Consider the following 21,482-nt stretch of genomic DNA (forward strand, 5'->3'; position numbering starts at 1 on the left):
GTGGTGCAAATTGGAACTAATGATACCTGACGTCAGCATTCCGAGGTTATACCTGGAGCATTCCAATGATTGGCAGAGAAGGTTGAGAAGGTCAGCCTTCCACAAGCAATCTCAATGAAGCTTACAATTTGCAGTGTTGTCTGCAGAATTGGCTGTGACCCTTTGGTTCTGAGTCTAATTGAGGGACTGAGCCAGAGACTTAAAAAGCTATGCTGCGACTTCCTGGACTTACGCCATAGGGCTGAGAACTGTAGGACCCCCCTAAATGTGTCAGGTGTACACTGCATGTCAGAGGCTACTGCTCAGGTAGCTGACTCCATGTCATTCTTTATATTAGGTAACTCTCCATACAATCCAGAAAATGGCAATTGTAGGAAACCCAGAAGTATCAGAGTAAGATCAAAAGAAATACCTCCCACAGGTTAGAGTATTAAAGTCCTAAAGACTTTGCAACAGAGTACCAGAGTTTGAAGCGCTCCTGCGAAGTTTACATAATACTAGGTACAGAAATCTGGTTCAAACCTGAAACTGACAGCAGTGAGATTTTTGAGAAAAATTTAAGTGTATATCAAAATAATAGCAAATGGGAAATGGAGGCAGTGTATTTGTCGCAATGGACAAGAAAATCAATTCTACTGATGTAGAAATTGAAGCTGCATGTGACATTGTTTGAGCAAAACTCAGTATCAGGGATGCACATAAAACAACAGTTGGATCCTTCTGTTGTCCACCAGACTCATCTCTTGATGTGACCAAAAATTTTAGAGAAAACCTCAGTTAACTTGTATGTAAGTAAGAATTATACTGTAATCATTGGTGGAGACTTTAATCATCCAACAATTAATTGAGAAAATTACAGTTTTGTTCGTGATAGGCTTGATAAGACATCCTATGTAACTTTCTAAATGACTTCTCTCAAAACTACCTAGAAAACATAGTTAGGAACCCCACTCATGATGGAAATATATTGGATCTAATGCAAACAAACACACCTGAACTCTTTGAGGATGTCCACATTGACACTGGTATCAGTGATCATGACTCAGTTGTGGCAACAACGATTATCAAACTACAAAAGACAACAAAAACAAACAGAAAGGTACAGTATATACATTCAGTAAACTAGACAAAAAATCAGAACTCTTATAGCTCAATGAACTTTCAGCAAAGGGCAGGAGCATGCAGAGGAACTAAGGCCCAGGTTTAAAAGAATAGTTGACCATGCACTGGATGGATATGTGCCAAGTAGGACCGCTCATAATGGGAGGGAACCTACATGGTATACAGTCCCTGTAAAGATTCCTCTAAAGCAGGGCCTCCCAACCTTTTCAGCAGCTGGTGGACTCCTTCTTCAGTCAAAAATCCATGGCGGACCCCTAGTCTGTTTCCAATGAACCCCTCCTCCCCAAAGTATCAATAGACTTTGGTTTAGAGATAAATGAAAACAACTAGCAGGTCAAAAATCGACTTACGAAATAGGTAGTGCACTGACAAAGCAAGTTTAAATGATGCCTGGGGCCGCATACGTGCCAGCGAGTGCTGTGATTGGTCGACAAAGCTCGCTACACGCACGCGTAAAAGGTTTCAGCGCATCTACCGCCGTGAGCCGGCGCACAAACGACCCCCGTATTGTTGCGAAACAGCCGATCAGAGAAGCCGCATTCTTGGGCACAATACTGTGTATGTGTTCTCACTTAGGAACTGCAAAGGCTGCTTGGGAATATGACCGGAAGTAAAAGTACACATTTTTTTCACACGAAAAAAAAATATTGAATTTGATTTTCACACTTTTTATTCAATAATTTTACTCATTATTTTACACGATTTGGTGAAGGGTGGCTGTGGACCCCCTAGAAAGAGCCAGCAGACTCCTAAGGGGTCCACGGACCACACGTTGGGAAGCCCTGCTCTAAAGAAACAGATATTTCTGCATAATAGTTGTGAGAAAAAGTGTAGGGCTATAGATAGAGATTTTGAATGAAAATTGTTTGGCTGTCAAGAGAGCAATGTGTGAAGCCTTCTGTGACTACCATAGCACAATATTGTCAAGTGATCTTTCACAAAATCCAAAGAAATTCTGGTTATATGTAAAGGCTGTTAGTAGCATCAAAGTTAGTGTCGAGTCCCTAGCAAATGAGACAGGAACTGGAACCGAAATTGAGGGCAGCAAAGCAAAAGCTGAAATGCTTAATTCCATATCCAAATAACCCTTTACACAGGAAAACCCAAGAGAATTACCCCAATTTTATCCTCATGCCAATGGAAAAATGAGCGAAATAAGTATTATTACTGATATGGTATAATAAACCACCAGAATCCATGAAAAACAGTAATAAAAAGCAATTGAAATCAAAACTAAAAGAATTCTTAATTGAAAAGTGTCTCTATTCACTCAACAAATTTTAAATGGTTAAGTTTAAGAGCTATAAAATAATGTATAAAAAATAATTGGCTGTATTAATATGTGTAAGATGTAATGTATTTTGGCAAGCATCAATTTACTGTTTAATTACTACCTGTAAGGCTAAGGTCTAAATATATTTTATGTTTGTAGTTGTACTTGACATTTGCAAAAGCCATCATATTGATGACTCCGTGCAAAAAATCTAAATACATAAATAAAATTGTTGAAACTGAACAAAGTGGTAGGGCCTGATGGAATCCCTATCACTTTCTATGCTGAATTTGTGGCTAAGTTAGCCCCTCCCGTCTACAAGAAGGGTAGTAGAAGTTATCCACAAAACTACTGTCCAGTGTCCTTGACATCAATTTTTGTAGAGTCTTAGAACATATTTGAGCTCAAACATAATGAGTTATCTCAAAAAGAAAGACCTCCCCCATGCCAACCAGCATGGATTCCGAATACATCAATCATGTGAAACTCAACTTGCACTTTTTTCACATGACGTACTCAAAGTTTTTGATCACAGCAGCCAGATAGATCCAGAACCTCTTTATTTCTAGAAACCATTTCACTCAGTATCACACCTATGCTTATTGTCAGAAGTATGATCATGTAGTGTACCAAGTGAAACTTGGTATGGAGAGCGCAGCATATTATTTTGGATGGAGAGTTGTCATCAGATGTAGAAGTAACTTTGGATGTGTCCCAGGGAAGTGCACTGGGAAACTTGCTGTTCATATTGTATATTAATAACCCTGCAGACAATATTAATAGCAACCTTAGGCTTTTTGCAAATGATGCAGTTATCTATAATAATGAAGTACACCAGAAAAAAGGAGCTGCATAGATATTCAGTCAGACTTCAGAGTGGTGCAAAGATTGGCATCTTGCTTTAAATGTTGAAAAATGTAAAAATTGTGCACTTCACCAAGTGTAAAAACATAGTACCCTATAACTATAATATCAATAAGTCACTGTTGGAATCAGCCGACTTGCACAAATACCTGGGTGTAATACTCTTATAGGAATATGAAATGGAATGATCACATAGGCTCAGTCATGGGTAAAGTAGGTGGTAGACTTCAGTTTATTGGTAGAATACTGGGAAGTGCAACCAATCTACAAAAGAGATTCTTACAAATCATTTGTGCGAACAGTTCTAGAATATTGCTCAAGTGTGTGGGACCCATACCCAGTAGAACTAACAGGGGATGTTGAATGTATACAAAGAAGAGCAGCATGAATCGTCACAGGTTTTTTTGATTCATGGGAAAGTGTCACAGAGATGCTGAAGAAACTCCACTGGCAGACTCTTAAAGACAGATGTAAACTATCCCGAGAAAGTCTGCTAACAAAGTTTCAAGAACTAACTTTAAATGATAATTCTACAAACATATTAAAGCCCCCAATATATTGCTCACATAGGGATCATGAAGATAAGATTAGAATAAATATAACACACACAGAGTCATTCAAACAATCATTCTTTCCACAACCCATATTTAAATGCAATGGAAAGACACCCTAATAACTGGCACAATGGAACATACCCTCTGCCATGCACTTCATGGTAGTCTGAAGAGCATAGATGTAGATGCAGATGAAATAAATTAAACTAGAAATTACTCTCTATCTTCAGAAATGACATCGAACTGATGTTGGAGGAAAACATCTACTTTGAAACTTCAATTGTTTACAGAATGGCCGGTCGTCCATCTGACCAACACATATAGGAAAGGTAACTTTCTGTCCACCACATCTGCCTCTTCCCCTGAAATTTTGAAACTGTTTCATCACACTTTAATGACCACTTAATTTCAGTGGCCTTTTCAGTAGTTGCAGGGGCAAAAGTAGGGAACTGACTGATCTGGCCTTGTTTACATCACCAAAATGGCCTTGCTGTGTTGGTACTGCAAATGACTGAAAGCAAGGGGACACTATAGGTTTAATTTTTCCCAAGGACATGGAACTCTACAGTACGGTTAAATGACAGTGGCGTCCTCTTGGGTGAACTATTCTGGAAGTTAAATAGTACCTCATTCGGATTTCCAGACGGGGACTACTCAGGAGGATGTCGCCATCAAGAGAAACGAAACTGGCTTTCTAAGGATTGGACTGTGGAAGGTTAGATAATTTAATCAGGCCTTTGGGGAAAAGAGAACCACCTGAAATATCAAGAGCTCAGATGGTAAACCAATCATTAGCAAAGAATGGAAAGCTGAAAAGTGGAAGGAGATGTAGACAGGTTATACAAGGGAGACGAAGGCATTATTATAGAAATGGGGAAAGGCACAGATGAAGATGAGATGGGAGATATCATTTTGTGAGAGGAATTTGACAAACCCCTAAAAGATCTAAGTTGAAACAAGGCCCTGGGAGCAGATGATTTTCTGTCAGAACTACTAACAGCCAGCCATGACAATACTCTTCCATCTGGTGAGCAAGATGTATGAAGACAGGTGAAATACCCTCACACTTCAACAAGAATGTAGTAATTCTAATTCCTAAAAAAGCAGGCGTGAAAATTACTGAACAATCCAATCAGTTTAATAAGTCACATTTGCAAAATACTAACATGAATTCTTTACAGAAGGATTGAAAAACGGGTAGAAGCAGACCTCAGGGAAGATCAGTTTGGATTCCGGAGAAATGTAGGAACACGTGAGGCAATACTGACACTATGAATTAACTTCGAAGATAGGTTAAGGAAAGGAAATCATTTGACAATATTGACTGGAATGCTCTCTTTGAAATTCTGAAGGTAGCAGGAGTGAAATACAGGCAGCGAAACGCTATTTACAACTTGTACAGAAACCAGAAACCATACATCAGTTATAAGAGAGTTGAGGGGCATGAAAGGGAAGCAGTGGTTGAGAAGGTGGTGAGATAGGATTGTAGCCTATCATCAATGTTATTCCGTATGTAAACTGAACAAGAAACAAAGGAAACAAAAGAAAAATCTAGAGTAGGAGTTAAAGTTCAGGGTGTTTCAAGGAGAAGAAATAAAAACTTGGAGGTTTGCTTAGACATTGTAATTCCGTCGGAGACAGTATAGGACTTGGAAGAGCATTTGAACGAATGGACTGCATCTTGAAAGGAGGATAAAAGATGAACACCAACAAAAGCAAAAGAAGGATAATGGAATGTAGTTGAATTAAATCAGGCGATACTATGGGAATTTGATTTGGAAACAAAACACTTAAAGTAGTAGATGAGTTTTGCTATTCAGGCAACAAGATGACTGATGATGGCTATAGCAAAGAGGACATAAAATGTAGACTGGCAATGGCAAGAAAAGTGTTTCTGAAGAAGAGAAATTTGCTAAGATTGAATATAGATTTAAGTGTTAGGAAGTCTTTTCTGGGGGTATTTGCCTGGAACGGGGCCATGTATGGAAGTGAAACATGGATGAGAAACAGTTTAGACAAAAAGAGCACAGAAGCTTTTGAAATGTGATGCTACAGAAGAATGCTCAAGATTGCATAGGTTGATTACATAACTAATGAGGTGGTACTGAATACATCTACATCTACATCTACATTTATACTCCGCAAGCCACCCAACGGTGTGTGGCGGAGGGCACTTTACGTGCCACTGTCATTACCTCCCTTTCCTGTTCCAGTCGCGTATGGTTCGCGGGAAGAACGACTGTCTGAAAGCCTCCGTGCGTGCTCTAATCTCTCTAATTTTACATTCGTGATCTCCTCTGGAGGTATAAGTAGGGGGAAGCAATATATTCGATACCTCATCCAGAAACGCACCATCTCGAAACCTGGCGAGCAATCTACACCGCGATGCAGAGCACCTCTCTTGCAGAGTCTGCCACTTGAGTTTATTAAACATCTCCGTAACGCTATCACGGTTACCCAATAACCCTGTGACGAAACACGCCGCTCTTCTTTGGATCTTCTCTATCTCCTCCGTCAAACCGATCTGCTACGGATCCCACACTGATGAGCAATACTCAAGTATAGGTCGAACGAGTGTTTTGTAAGCCACCTCCTTTGTTGATGGACTACATTTTCTAAGCACTCTCCCAATGAATCTCAACCTGGTACCCGCCTTACCAACAATTAATTTTATATGATCATTCCACCTCAAATCGTTCCGCACACATACTTACAGAAGTAACTGCTACCAGTGTTTGTTCCGCTATCATATAATCATACAATAAAGGATCCTTCTTTCTATGTATTCGTAATACATTACATTTGTCTATGTTAAGGGACAGTTGCCACTCCCTGAACCAAGTGCCTATCCGCTGCAGATCTTCCTGCATTTTGCTACAGTTTTCTAATGCTGCAACTTCTCTGTATACTACAGCATCATCTGCGAAAAGCCGCATGGAACTTCCGACACTATCTACTAGGTCATTTATATATATTGTGAAAAGCAATGGTCCCATAACACTCCCCTGTGGCACGCCAGAGGTTACTTTAACGTCTGTAGACGTCTCTCAATTAATAACAACATGCTGTGTTCTGTTTGCTAAAAACTCTTCAATCCAGCCACACAGCTGGTCTGATATGCCGTAGGCTCTTACTTTGTTTATCAGGCGACAGTGCGGAACTGTATCGAACACCTTCCGGAAGTCAAGAAAAATAGCATCTACCTGGGAGCCTGTATCTAATATTTTCTGGGTCTCATGAACAAATAAAGCGAGTTGGGTCTCACACGATCGCTGTTTCGGGAATCCATGTTGATTCCTACATAGTAGATTTTGGGTTTCCAAAAACGACATGATACTCGAGCAAAAAACATGTTCTAAAATTCTACAATTGGGGAGACAAGGAATTTGCGGCAAAACTTGACCGAAAGAAGGGACAGGTTGGTAGGACACATTCTGAGGCACCAACGGATCACCAGTCTAGTACTGGAGGGAAGTTTGGGTGGTGAAAATTGTGGACGGAGACCACGAGATGATTGTGTTCAGAAGGAAGGGGTATTCTGTCTATGTTATTAGGTCAGTGCCATCGAGGAAACCATGACACTGTTCAAACAATCCAAGAGGACCAACACATAGCATGACTTACATTCTGTGGTATAACAACTAGTAAGATCAGTAAAGTCCTAAATAGGCTTGGAATCAGAACAGTCTTCCAGCTACTCAGGAAAATTAAAGAAATTTTACAAACCCTTAAAGATACTCTCAGCCCGAGAGTTCTGGGAATATACAGGGTGGTCCATTGATAGTGACCGGGCCAAATATCTCACGAAATAAGCATCAAACGAAAAAACTACAAAGAATGAAACTCGTCTATCTTGAAGGATATCAACTGGGTTTTTTTAAAAAATAGGAACCCCCATTTTTTATTACATATTCATGTAGTATGTACAGAAATATGAATGTTTTAGTTGGACCACTTTTTTCGCTTTGTGATAGATGGCACTGTAATAGTCACAAATGTATAAGTACGTGGTATCATGTAACATTCTGCCAGTGCGGACGGTATTTGCTATGTGATACATTACCCATGTTAAAACGGACCGTTTACCAATTGCGGAAAAGGTCGATATCATGTTGATGTATGGTTATTGTGATCAAAATGCCCAATGGTTGTATGCTATGTATGCTGCTGACAAGGGAACATCCCCATCGCACCCACCTCAGATTTACTTATAAGTTGGCACAGTGGATAGGCCTTGAAAAACTGAACACAGATCAATCGAGAAAACAGGAAGAAGTTGTGTGGAACTATGAAAAAAATAAGCAAAATATATTAACTGATTAGTCCATGCGCAAGATAAGCAACATCAAGGAGGGTGTGCGTGCAGGAGCGCAGTGGTCCCGTGGTTAGCGTGAGCAGCTGGGGAACGAGAGGTCCTCGGTTCAAGTCTTCCCTCGAGTGAAAAGTTTAATTTTTTTTTTTTTTTGAGACAATTATCAAAGATCAGGCACTCACACATAATCAACTTCGCTCTCAAAAATTCCAGAACATGTTCAGATTTTCTTGGACATATGCAGGATTTGACGGCCTACACACGGAAAAATTTGAAAACTTTAAAAACATATGTTTTGACAGAGCACAGGGAAAACTGTGCGACTGTGAAACTGTTGCATTCATTTGTTGCAGTTTATGTGACAAACTCTTATGTTTTCATCACTTTTTTGGGAGTGATTATCACATCCACAAGAAAACCTAAATCGGGCAAGGTAGAAGAATCTTTTTACCCATTCGCCAAGTGTACAAGTTAGGTGGGTCGACAACATATTCCTGTCGTGTGACGCACGTGCCGTCACCAGTGTCGTATAGAATATATCAGACGTGTTTCCTGTGGAGGAATCGGTTGACCTATGACCTTGCAATCAAATGTTTTCGGTTCCCATTGGAGAGACACGTCCTTTCATCTGCTAATCGCACGGTTTCGCAGTGCGGTCGCAAAACACACACACTAAACCTATTACAGTGAACAGAGACGTCAATGAACGAACGGACAGATCATAACTTTGCGGAAATAAAGAAATTAAATTTTTAGCACGAGGGAAGCCTTGAACCAAGGACCTCTCGTTTCACAGCTGCTCATGCTAACCACGGGACCACGGCGCTCCTGAGCTCACATTTGCGTTGATGTTGCCTATCTTGCGCATGGACTACTCAGTTTGTATATTTTGCGATTTTTTTCATAGTTCCATACAACTTCTTCGTGTTTTCTTGATTGATTTGAATTCAGTTTTTCAAGGCCTATCCACTGTGCCAACGTATAACTAAATCTGAAGGGGGTGTGATGGGGAGGTTCCCCTGTCAGTATCCTGGACGACATTATTCAAGTGTCCGGACCGTTCACCAGATAGTTACGCTATTTAAGGAAACAGGAAGTGTTCAGCCACATGTGAAATGTCAACCACGACCTGTAACAAATGATGATGCCCAAGTAGGTGTTTTAGCTGCTGTCGCGGCTAATCCACACATCAGCAGCAGACAAATTGCGTGAGAGTCGGGAATCTCAAAAATGTCAGTGTTGAGAACGCTACATCAACATCGATTGCAGCTGTACCATATTTCTATGCATCAGTAATTGCATGGTGATGACTCTGAACGTTGTGTATAGTTCTGCCACTGGGCACAAGAGAAATTACAGTACGATGACAGATTTTTTGCACGGGTTCTATTTAGCGACGAGGCGTCATTCACCAACAGCGGTAACCTAAACCGGCATAACATGCATTATTGGGCAACGGAAAATCCACGATGGCTACGAGAAGTGGAGCATCAGAGACCTTGGCGGGTTAATGTATGGTGCGGCATTATGGGAGGAAGGATAATTGGCCCCCTTTTATCGATGGCAATCTAAATGGTGCAATGTATGCTGATTTCCTACATAATGTTCTACTGATGTTACTACAAGATGTTTCACTGCATGACAGAATGGCGATGTATTTCCAACATGATGGATGTCTGGCATGTAGCTCGTGTGCGGTTGAAACGGTATTGAATAGCATATTTCATGACAGGTGGATTGGTCGTCGAAGCACCATACCATGGCCCACAGGTTCACCGGATCTGACGTCCCCGGATTTCTTTCTGTGGGGAAAGTTGAAGGATATTTGCAATTGTGATCCAACGACAACGCCTGACAACATGCGTCAGCGCATTGTCAATGCATGTGCGAACATTACGGAAGGCGAACTACTCGCTGTTGGGAGGAATGTCGTTACACGTATTGCCAAATGCATTGAGGTTGTCGGACATCATTTTGAGCATTTATTGCATTAGTGTGGTATTTACAGGTAATCATGCTGTAACAGCATGCATTCTCAGAAATGATAAGTTCACAAAGGTGCATGTATCACATTGGAACAACCGAAATAAAATGTTTAAACGTACCTATGTTCTGTATTTTAATTTAAAAAACCTACGTGTTACCAACTGTTCATCTAAAATTGTGAGCCATATGTTTGTGACTATTACAGCGCCATCTATCACAAAGCAAAAAAAGTGGTCCAACTAAAACATTATACATTTACATACTACACGAATACGTAATAGAAAAACGCAGTTGATATCCGTTTGACCTATGGCAGCGCCATTTAGTGGACCAACCATAGCGCCATCTGGTTTCCCCCTTTAAGCTAGACAAGTTTCATTCTTTGTAGTTTTTTCCTTTGACACTTATTTCGTGAGATTTTTGGCCCGGTCACCCTGTATAGTATGCCTTGGGAGTATGGTAAAAGTTGTGTTGGCCAGTCTATGCAGGCTGCTGCTGATCGCTATATGAAGCATCAGTGTCACCTTAAATACAGATATTTGGGGAAAAAAATCAGCCGTGGTCAAATAGAGTCTGTTAAATAAACAAAAGATTTTGTTTGAACAAATGTGAGTACTTCCTCACACACAAAGTATCAGGATTTGGTGACCATGGAAGCTGTTTGACTATGTGAAAACAACTTCAATAGAGACACCGGAAAACACTTAGCAATGCCAGGAAATGTGTACAGACAGGACAAATTCTCGCAGTTTACTGCCTGTTGTGGGGGAAGGTTGCACCTCAGTAAGCACCAGTTCCATGTTGTCATCATGACATAATCCAGCCAATAAGATGCCACACTCTGGGATAAAAGTGGGAGCCTTGCCAGTTTCACAACAGTCAGACTTAGCTCCTTATGATTGTGGAGGCAATCATCGAAATTTTGGGACTTTATCCAAATTTGATGCACTAACTTTTTTTGTGATGACTCTGCATAGAAAGAATTTGTAGCCATATTAATGTAGATGACAATGTCCAATCCAGAGTGTACTCTGTTCAAAGTATCGTCAATATTGTTGTGCCACATACGAGAAGGGGCATCAAATCTCACTTGAAGCCATAATTGGCCAAATTTGGTAATAGAAGGCTGGCTGTCTGCAGAGCCAGAGTGTTCCATAAATAGAGCTCTTCACTGATGGAAACAGATACAAATGTTAAAATTTTACAAAGACCTTAGAGCTATGGTACAATCAAGAATTTTTCAGAAAAGAAGAAACCTGGGAAACTCCTGTAAATGAACATTTATTGTCAGATCCATGGGGTACATCATGCAACGTTCTATAGAAAAAAAAATGGTCCGCAGCTTCTCACTGTAACAGATGCATACAAAACTGTGCAAACCTTGAGTTTAAGTCTTACTTAGATCCTTACTAGCAGATAACCACATTCATGAAAATCCTGTAAACAAAAGCTAATTAGCAAAAGTTTAGTTGACACAAATGAAATTATATAATAGTATTCTTTTCTCCTCCTGTGAACCGAGGACCTTGCTGAAGTGGCAGCAGTGGGGAGGGAGGAAGGGAGCTGCCTGAGAGCCTCAATGATTCAGATAACTGTAACATAGGTGCAATGACAATGGAGGATTATCTGTTGAGAGGCCAGACAAACATATGGTTCTAGTTCCTGAAGAAGGGCAGCAGCCTTTTCAGTAGTTATACAGGCAGTAGTCTGGATGACTGACTGATATGGCCTTGTAATGTGGACAACATGGTCTTGCTGTATTGGTACTGCAAAAGGTGGACAGCAAGGGGAAACTACAGCAGTAATTTTTCCTGAGGGCGTGAAATTCTTGTTTAAAAGGTTAAATGATAATTGGATCTTTGGGTGGGGACTACTCAGGAGGATATTGTCATGAGGAAAAACAAAACTAAAGTAGAAAAAGAGACACACATTCACTTAAGTACAATTCACACTCACTTGACCACTGCTGTTGGGCACTGCAGCCAGACACAGTGTTCATGTGTGTGTGATCTGCACATGTGTGAATGTATGTATGTTTTCTACTTCAGCTTAAAAGGCCTTTAGACTGAAAGTTAAAATGTACAGCAGTCTTTTTGTTGTGCTTGTCTGTAACTCAACGTCTCCTCTACAAGGCGAGTAGCACTCTACTCTTTTCATAATATTGTTGTTATTCCATACTGGACTTTCCACTGTTGGGGAAAAAAAACTGGGATCCTATGGGTCGAACCATAATAATAATAATAATAATAATTTTATTGTCATTCGGCCATTACAGCAATAGACAACATCATATACATACTAAAATACAATTAATAGTTTGAAAGAAACAACAGGTTTCTTGTTAACATTATAGTATTATATTACAGTTGATAAATTCTCTTATGTCATAGAATGGGTGGAGGACTAGCCAGTCATGAATTGTTTGTCTGAATAATTGTTCAGGTAATTCTTGAACAGATTGAGGAAGATTATTAAATAATTTGTACCCCATGATTTCGTAGCTGTTGAGTGACTTTGACAATTTGTGGTAAGGAATATAGAGGCACCTATTCCTTCTTGTATTGTGGCTGTGTACATTTTCTCTGGTTTTTGTTTCTGGTAATTTCTTCTTCGTATAAATTAGAACATAGTATATGTACAAGCTTATAACAGTCATGATTTTCTGTTCACAGAACAATGGTTTACAGTGTGCCTTATATGCAGAACCAGTAATTATCCTAATAGCTTTTTTTGTAGTATTAATATGTCATGTATACAGCTAGAGTTCCCCCACAAAATAATTCCATATGTTATTATACTTTGAAAGAATGAAAAATAGGATGTTCTAACATATTTTTCAGGAACACAATCCATAAGTCGCCTTAACAGGTTAATAACTCTTGACAATTTACCACTAATATATTGTACATGTTGACCGCAAGATAATTTATCATCAATGTATACCCCCAAAAATTTGACATAACTTGGATCATCTGACAGAAGCTTGTCTCTAAGACTACAGACCATCTGTTGTGTTTAGTTTTCATTCAGCAGGAATCCATTTGCCTTGAACCAATAGGATGCTTGGTCAATTGTCTTTGCTGCACAAGTTTTAAGGCTATTGAAATCCTCACTAGCATGAAGAAATGTTGTATCATCTGCATACAACACAGTGGTGGACTTGATAAATGACGGCAGATCATTTATCATTACCAGGAACAAAAAGGGGCCCAGCACAGATCCCTGCGGAACACGTACCTTGACTTGCTCTATGCTCGACATTTCTCTCCCTACACAAACAACTTGCTTACGATTCTGAAGATATGATTTTATTAATTTAAGGCTGTTATGTCTAATGCCATAGAATTCCAGTTTTTATAGGAGTGGCTTATGCTTTACGCAGTCAAAAGCTTTGCTTAGATCACAAAATGTGAGTTGAGCATAGCCCTTATCCTCAAACACTTGATGTAAGTATTTGACTACAAAGTCTATAGCATCCGCAGTAGACAACTTTTTCCTAAAACCATACTGAGATTCACTAATTATTCCTAATTTTTCAAAATAGACAGATAGCTGTTGGTAAATTACACATTCCAGTATTTTAGAAAAAGCTGGGACTATGGAGATTGGTCTGTAACTGGAAGGTGAGTCCATATCTCCCTTTTTATATATTGGAATTACCCTAGCCACTTTGAGTTCTTCGGGAAAATATCCTTCAGATATGCATTTATTTATACAGAATGTTAAGGGGTACACAATATAGTCTATTACTTTCTTTAGTAAATTACAGGATATGTCATATATATCTACACTGTCTGAAGATTTCATGTGTCTGTTGGTGTTCTGCAAACATTTTTAGAAAGTAACTCTGATGAACTGATATCAGGTTTGATTATAGTATTTCCTACATTTTCAACAGATTTAATAAAGAAATCATTGAATTTTTGGGGACTTACATTAATTTTTTTGCTTCTTACATCTTTAGCAACACCATTTATTAATTTCCATGCAGCTTTGCATGGTCCCTTTATTGGGAAGGGAGATTATAAATAAAGATGGAAATGGATTGGTTGTAGTTAGGTATGGTGGGAATTAGTGAAGGAGAACACAATTTCTGTTCAAGTGAGTACATGGTGATAAATACAAAATCAAACAGGGGTACTAATAGAGTAGATCTAATAATGAATAAGAAAATAGGAGTGTGGGTAGTTACTATGACCAGCATAGTGAATGCATTATTGTAGTCAAGACAGACCTGAAGCCAACAGCCACTATAGCAGTAAAAGTTTACATGCTGACTAGTTCCACAGATGAAAAAATTTCATGAATGTACGATAAGATTAAAGATATAATACAGATAGTTAAGGGAGAGAAAAGTTTAACTGTGATGGGGTACTGGAATTGGACAGTAGGAAAAGGAAGAGAAGGAAAAATAGTAACAAAATATGGACTAGGGAAAAGGGATGAAAGAGGAAGCCACCTGTTAGAATTTTGCAAGGAGCATAATTTAATCATTGCTAACACTTGGCTTAAGGAACACAAAAGAAGGCTGTATACATGGAAGAGACTTGGAGACACTGGAAAGTTTCAGGTTGATAATGTAATGTTAAGACAGATATTTCAAATGCAGATTTTAAACTTTATTTGACGCATTCTGAGTAGAACCCATCCTCAGATTGTTGTGAACACCTTGGTGACTAGATATATAAAGACAGTGAGTAACAGACAAAGCTCTCATGGCAGACTTTGCATTCTGCCTGTGTGACTTTATGTCACAGTTACAAGAAATTGCAAAAAGGTAGGAAATTAAGGAAATGGAAGCTGGGCAGAATCAGAGATTAGCAAGATTTTGAGAGGGAGCATTTGACTGAAACAGCAGAGGTAGTATAGTAGACGACAAATGAGCATCTTTCAGAGATGAAATAATGAAGGAAGGCAACAAATGATAAAACAGATAAAAAGACAAGGCCTATTAGAAATCTTTCAATAAGAGAGACAATATTGAATTTAAGTGATGAAATAAGAAATTACAGAAATGCAACAAATAAAGCAAGTGAAAAAGAATGCAGATCTCTAAAAAATGAGACTGGCAGAAAGTGGAAAATAGCAAAGCAGAAATGGCTAGAGGATGAATGCAAGGCTGTAGAAGCATGTAAAATGAAGGGAAAGATGGCTACCATCTCTAGGAAAATTAAAGAAGCCTAGAGGAAAGAGAAGAAACTGTATAAATATCAAGAGTTCAGATGGCAAGACAGTATTAAGCAAAGAAAGGAAAACTGGAAGGTGGAAGCAATATATAGGGGGTTTCTACAAGGGAAAATGAACTTGAAGCAATATTATAGAAAGGGAAGAGGAAGTAGATGAATATGTGATGAGAAATATGATAATGTGAGCAGAATTTGACAGAACACAAAAAGCACAAAATTTTAGGCCCCTGGAGTAGATGACATATCGTCAGAACTACTGATAGCCTCAAGAGAGCCAACCGTGACAAATCTCTTCCACCTGGTGTCCAAGATATATGAGAATAACCACAGATTTCACAAAAAATGTAAAAAATTCCCTCTCCAAACAAAGCTGGTGCTGACAGGTGTTATATTACTGACCTATTAGTTTAATAAATCATGGCTCCAAAATTCTGACACAAACAATTTACAGAAGAATGGAAAAACTGATAGAAGCCGATGTCACGGGAGGTCAGTTCGGGGCCCGGAGAAATTTATGCACAAGGCAGCATGTGTAGATATGGAGAAAGATTTTGACAATGCTGACTGGAATGCATTCTTTGAAATTCTGAAGGTGGTGGGGAAAAAATACAGAGATTGAAAGGTTATATGCAGCTTGTACGGAAACCGGGCTGCAGTTATAAGAATCGAAGGACACGAAAGTGAAGCAGTAGTCAAGAAAGGAGTGACAAAGTGTTGTAATCTATCCCTGATGTTATTCAGTCTGTACATTGCAAGCAAGGAAGCACCACCGTTCTGTCCACATACAGGTCAATCAGGACCAACTGGCCATTATGGTGTCCTTTGGATGCGATATGGAGGTGTGGGGTCAGCATACTGCCCTTCAGGTGTCAGTTTAGGAGACCTGGTGCCACTAATACTCAGTCAAGTTGCTCCTCAATTGGTGTCTCGAGACTGAGTGCACCCCGTTCCAGTCCTCCCATGAAGGAAAAATCCCTGGCAGTACCAGGAACTGAATACAGGTTCCATGCATGGCAGTGAAGGAAGGAAGGAATATTACATGTTAACATCCCATCAATGAGGTTTTTAGAGATGGAGCAGAGTTTCAGACTCGATCAATTTAGGGAATTAACAGAAAATCTAAATTTGAATGGTCACATGTGAACTTGAACCGTCGTCATCCTGAATGTGAGATTAGTATGCTAACCACTGCACCACCTCACTCTGTTGTGGCAGTCAAGCACGCTGACCACTCAGAACTGTAGGCAGTAAAGACAATGAAGGAGAAATTTGGAAAAGGAATTAAAGTTCAAAGAGAAGAAATAAAAACTCTGAGGTTAGGTGATGACTTTGTAATTCTGTTAGCAAAAGCGAAGGGTTTGGAAGAGCAGGTGAATGGATTGTACGGTGTCTTGAAATGAGATTATAAAATGAGCATCAACAACAGTAAAATGAGGAATGTAATCACACAAAATAAGGAGATGCTGTGGGTATTTAGATTAGGACATGTTTTGCTATTTGGGCAGCAAAATAACTTGATGGCCAAAGTAGAGAGGACATAAAAAGCAGAATGGCTGTAGCAAGGAAAGTGTTTTTGAAAAACAGAAATTTGCTGAATATAAATTTAAGTGTTATGAAGTCTTTCCTGAAGGTATTTGCCTGGAATGCAGTCTTACATGTAAGTGTAACATGGACAATAAGCAGTTCAGACAAGAAGAGATACCAATGAAGCCTTAAATCAAACTGAGGAGAAAAGAAACTTGTGACAGAACTTTACTCAAAGAAGCAATCACTTGATAGGACACATTCTCAGGCACCAAGAAATTGTCTTGTTGGTTCTGGAGGAGAAGGTAAAAATTGTGAAGGGAACCCAAGGGATGAAGACAGTAAGGACATTCAAATGCAGGTAGGTTGCAGTAGTCATTCGGAGATGAAGAGGCTTGACGTGGATAAACTAGCATAGTAAGCCGCACCAAATCAGTCTTTGGACTTAAGACCACAATAACACCATTTCTTTTCTCTGATAAGAAACTTTTAAGATGATGTATACTCCCTTAAAGAGTAAGTACTGTGTCTGCTAGATGTGGTTAGCAATATGTTAGAGAAACTTCTGTGTGGCAGAGCTCATGTTATTGAATATGATACAGAATCAGCAAGTAACACGTTCATTTTTACAACTGTGAGTTGACAGAAGATACAATAAACTGTCAGTCAAATTAGCACATACATCAAAGCAAGATATCTCTGGTGCTTTAATTAATGTAGTGTTGTTTCTGTTCCCTTTGTTACAAAGGATACGAGATTCAAGGCTGCTCAAAATTTGTTTGGAAAATATGTACGAATCAGGTACTGATTCTATCACACCTAGAGACATCTGGAAGCAAAGTAATACCCAAATCCTGTCATGAGTGTGCATATTTGGATCCATCTTTTGGAACATTAACATGGAACCACTGATGGAGATCTTACAAAAGAGGAAGCTATGGAGATCTTACAAAAGAGGAAGCTACTCTGGGGGTAAGATTATATGTCATCAACCTGTATGCATATTTACACTTATGAAACTCATTCAAACATTAAAATGTTTTGTTTGCATACTTAAATAAAATTCCATTGGTGCACATTTTTGTTTATCTACATCCACACCTACACAAATACTTCGCAGTCCACCATTTGGGGCATGGCAGATGGTACTTTGCTACTACTCATCGTCTTTCCTGTTCCACTTGCAGAGTGAGGGAGAAATGACTGTGTATTTGCCTCTGTACGAGCACTAATTGCTCTTATCTTATCTTTACAGTCCTATGTTAAATGTATGTTGGTGGCATAGAATCATTCTGCAGTCATCTGCAAATGCCATTTCTCTAAGTTTTCCAAACAGTGTTTTGTGAAAAGAACATTGTCTACCATCTGGGGAATCCCCTTTGAGTTCACAAAGCATCTCTGTAATACTCATGTGTTGATCAGACCTACCAATAACAAATATAACAAGAAGCCTCTGAATTACTTCAGTGTCTTTGTTTAATTTGACCTGGTGGGGATCCCAAACACTCAAACAATACTCAAGAATGCATCACAATACAATAGTTTTCTATACCATTATCTTTATAGATGAGCTACGCTTTCCCAAAATCCTCTCAATAAACTGAATCTGACTATTTGCCTTCCCTACTAATGACCTTAAGTGCTCATTTGGTTTCTTATCACTTTGCACTGTATTTAATCGACATGACTATATCAAGCAGCAAACAAGTAACACTGTAAAATTCGACAGTGGGGTACTGCGTCAAATGCTTACTGGAAATCTAGGAATATGGAATCTGCCCATTGTCCTACATACATAATTCACAGGATATCATGTGAGAAAATGGAAAGCTCAGTTCTGCACATGTGATGCTTTCTAAATCCATGCCGATTTGTAGACAGAAGCTTCCCTGTTTCAACTTAAAATATGTTCAGGAATTCTGTTGCAAATTTATATTAAGGATATTGGCCTGTAATTCTTTGAGTCTGTTCTTTTACCCTTTTTATGTAGAGGAGTGACCAGCACTTACTTCAGTCACTTGGGACTTTGCACGGGGTGAGATATTCAAGATACACGGAAGCTAAGCGAGGGGCCAATTCTGAAGACTACTTTCTGTAAAAACATACTGGGATTCAACTCTTTCAGTTGCTTCTCAACCTCCAGGATGCCTTCAACTATGTCCTCCATGTAGAAGTCTGTGTTACCATGAAACGATGGTATGTCTGTACAGTCCTATGCTACACTATGCCACACTATGTTAGCTGATGAGTTTAGATGTGGCAGTAATATGCTATATCACTGGCCACACTTCTTTCAGACACTCAATTGAGATAAGAAAGAAGAGTGGAACATAACAGGTATGTATATTTTCTTTTATGTAAGGTACGTATGCTTTCTTTTATATAAGGTATGTATGCTTTCTTTTATGTATGACTGATTGGTGCAAACTGCATCACAAGATAGTTACATTTTAATTAAGCCACTAGAATCAGAATTTGCTTTGTTACGTGATGGGTGAATGTGACCACGGTTGCATGGTGGATAGCTGGTAACTTGCAAGTCACCATGGCAGGGTTTCAGAGCATTGTGTCTGAGTGTTTCTGGGGGGCTAGGTGCAAGAATACAATGGGAAAGATCTAAAAGTTAGCTGCAGTTTGCAGGGACAGACGCCCTTAGCAACAAGCAGGTAGCCACGACCCAAGCCTGAAGTAAGGGAAAAGAATAACAGTCGATCCAAAAAATATGTTTTTAATGAGTTGGCATGAGGATAAAATTATTACAAGCTGTGTTCTGGAAGAATCTCCATTGGAAGGACCAGTGTGGGACAAATTATCATCAAAAGTGTAAATAGTACTTAACTTGTCTGTCTGACATCACAGATGCCTGAAAAGTTATAAACATAAGTGACAGACCACTATGTGGGGAAAAAGCGTTGGGTGTTGGCTGAGGCAGGACGTGTCAAATGGGAGTTCCATCTCAGTTGTGCAATAAGCTTTGTAATAGTTCATGTTGACAAAGTACAACTCCATACAGTCCCATAGGCTGACCTAGTGCACAGCTTGTGGGATAGCGTGGCTCGACTGCGAAATGCGCCTTTCGGCTCCTCTCTCTGGCTACAGTATGCTGTTGTCCACAGTGGCACTGGCGTTGCCCATGGGGCTTCATGTAAGGCGTAATTGGTGTTTTGAAGTTATATTTTGATGATTACAGTATCTATAGACTTAGATGTTGGTAGTGTAAATGAACAAAGCTTATGTTGTGTCATTATGTAATCTCTCACCCTGCTGTTGGTGAGTTGGACAATGCTTATTATCTAGTGTGTACATTCTCAGTGTTGTAATTACTTCATCTCTGATGACCTTCTGGTCGTGACTGTGGGGTAGGTAGTTCTGCATTTATTGCCAATCTGGTCCAGAACTATACCATTGCTTCTTTCCAAGTCCAGTGTGACTGCAACAGTGTTACTTTCATTTTATATGAGAATCTGTATTTACTGTATGGTTAAATGATGATGGCATCTTCTTGGGTAAAATATTCCGGAGGTAAAATAGTCCCCCATTTGGATCTGCAGGCAGAGACTACTCAGGAGGACGTCGTTACCAGGAGAAACAAAACTGGTGTTCTACAGATCAGAGCATGGAATGTCAGATCCCATAATTGGGCAGGTCAGCGAGAAAAATTTAGAAAGGGAAATGGATTGTTAAAGTTAGACATAGTGGGAATTAGTGAAGCTCATTCGCAGGAGGATCAGGACTTATGGTCAAGTGAATACAAGGTTATAAACAGAAAATCAAACAGGGGCAATGCAGGAGTAGGTTTAACAATGAATAAAAAAATAGGAACACGGATGAAGTACTACAGACAGTACAGTGAATACATTGTTGTAGCCAAGATACACAACAAGCACATGAAGGCCATGCCTACCACAGTAGTACAAATTTATATGCCAACTCGCTCTGCAACTGATGAAGAGATTCAAGAAATGTACGATAAGATAAAAGAAATTATTCATATAGTTGACGAAGATGAAAATGTAATACTCATGGGGGACTGGAATTCAATAGTAGGAAAAGGAAAAGAAAGAAAAGTAGTACGTGAATATGGACTGGGGGTAAGGAATGAAAGAGTAAGCTGCATGGTAGAATTTTGCACAAAGCATAACTTAATCATAACTAACACTTGGTTTATGAATCATGAAAGAAGGCTGTATACCTAAATGAGGCCTGGAGACACCGGAAGGTTTCAGATTGATTACATAATGGTAAGACAGACATTTAGGAAACAGATTTTAAATTGTACAACATTTCTAGGGGCAGATGTGGACTCTGACCACAATTTATTGGTTATGAACTGTAGATTAAAACTGAAGAAACTGAATTTAAGGAGGTGGGGCCTGGATAAACTGAAAGAACCAGAGGTTGTAGAGAATTTGAGAGTGATTATTAGGGAACAATTGACAAGAACAGGGGAAAGCAGTACAGTAGAAGGAGAATGGGCAGCTTTGAGAGATGAAATAGTGAATGGAGTAGAGCAGGGCTTCCCAATGTGTGGTCCGCGGACCCCTTAGGGGTTCGCCAGCTCTTTCTAGGGGGTCTGCGGCCACCTTTCACCAAATCGTCTAAAATAATGAGTAAAATTATTGAATAAAAATGTGAAAATCAAATTTATAACTATTTTATTT

The 21,482-nt window shown here is 39.3% G+C and overlaps 1 protein-coding gene across 2 annotated transcripts in view; it reads right to left on the reverse strand.

Annotated features, from left to right (window-relative positions):
- The window catches only part of LOC124789898 (WD repeat-containing protein 91-like), a 216,886-nt gene that overhangs the window by 29,159 nt on the left and 166,245 nt on the right, over window positions 1-21,482 (reverse strand). The gene's annotated exons all lie outside the window — the stretch shown is intronic.

This window comes from Schistocerca piceifrons, chromosome 3 (genome assembly GCF_021461385.2).
Source record: "Schistocerca piceifrons isolate TAMUIC-IGC-003096 chromosome 3, iqSchPice1.1, whole genome shotgun sequence".
NCBI lineage: Eukaryota > Metazoa > Arthropoda > Insecta > Orthoptera > Acrididae > Schistocerca > Schistocerca piceifrons.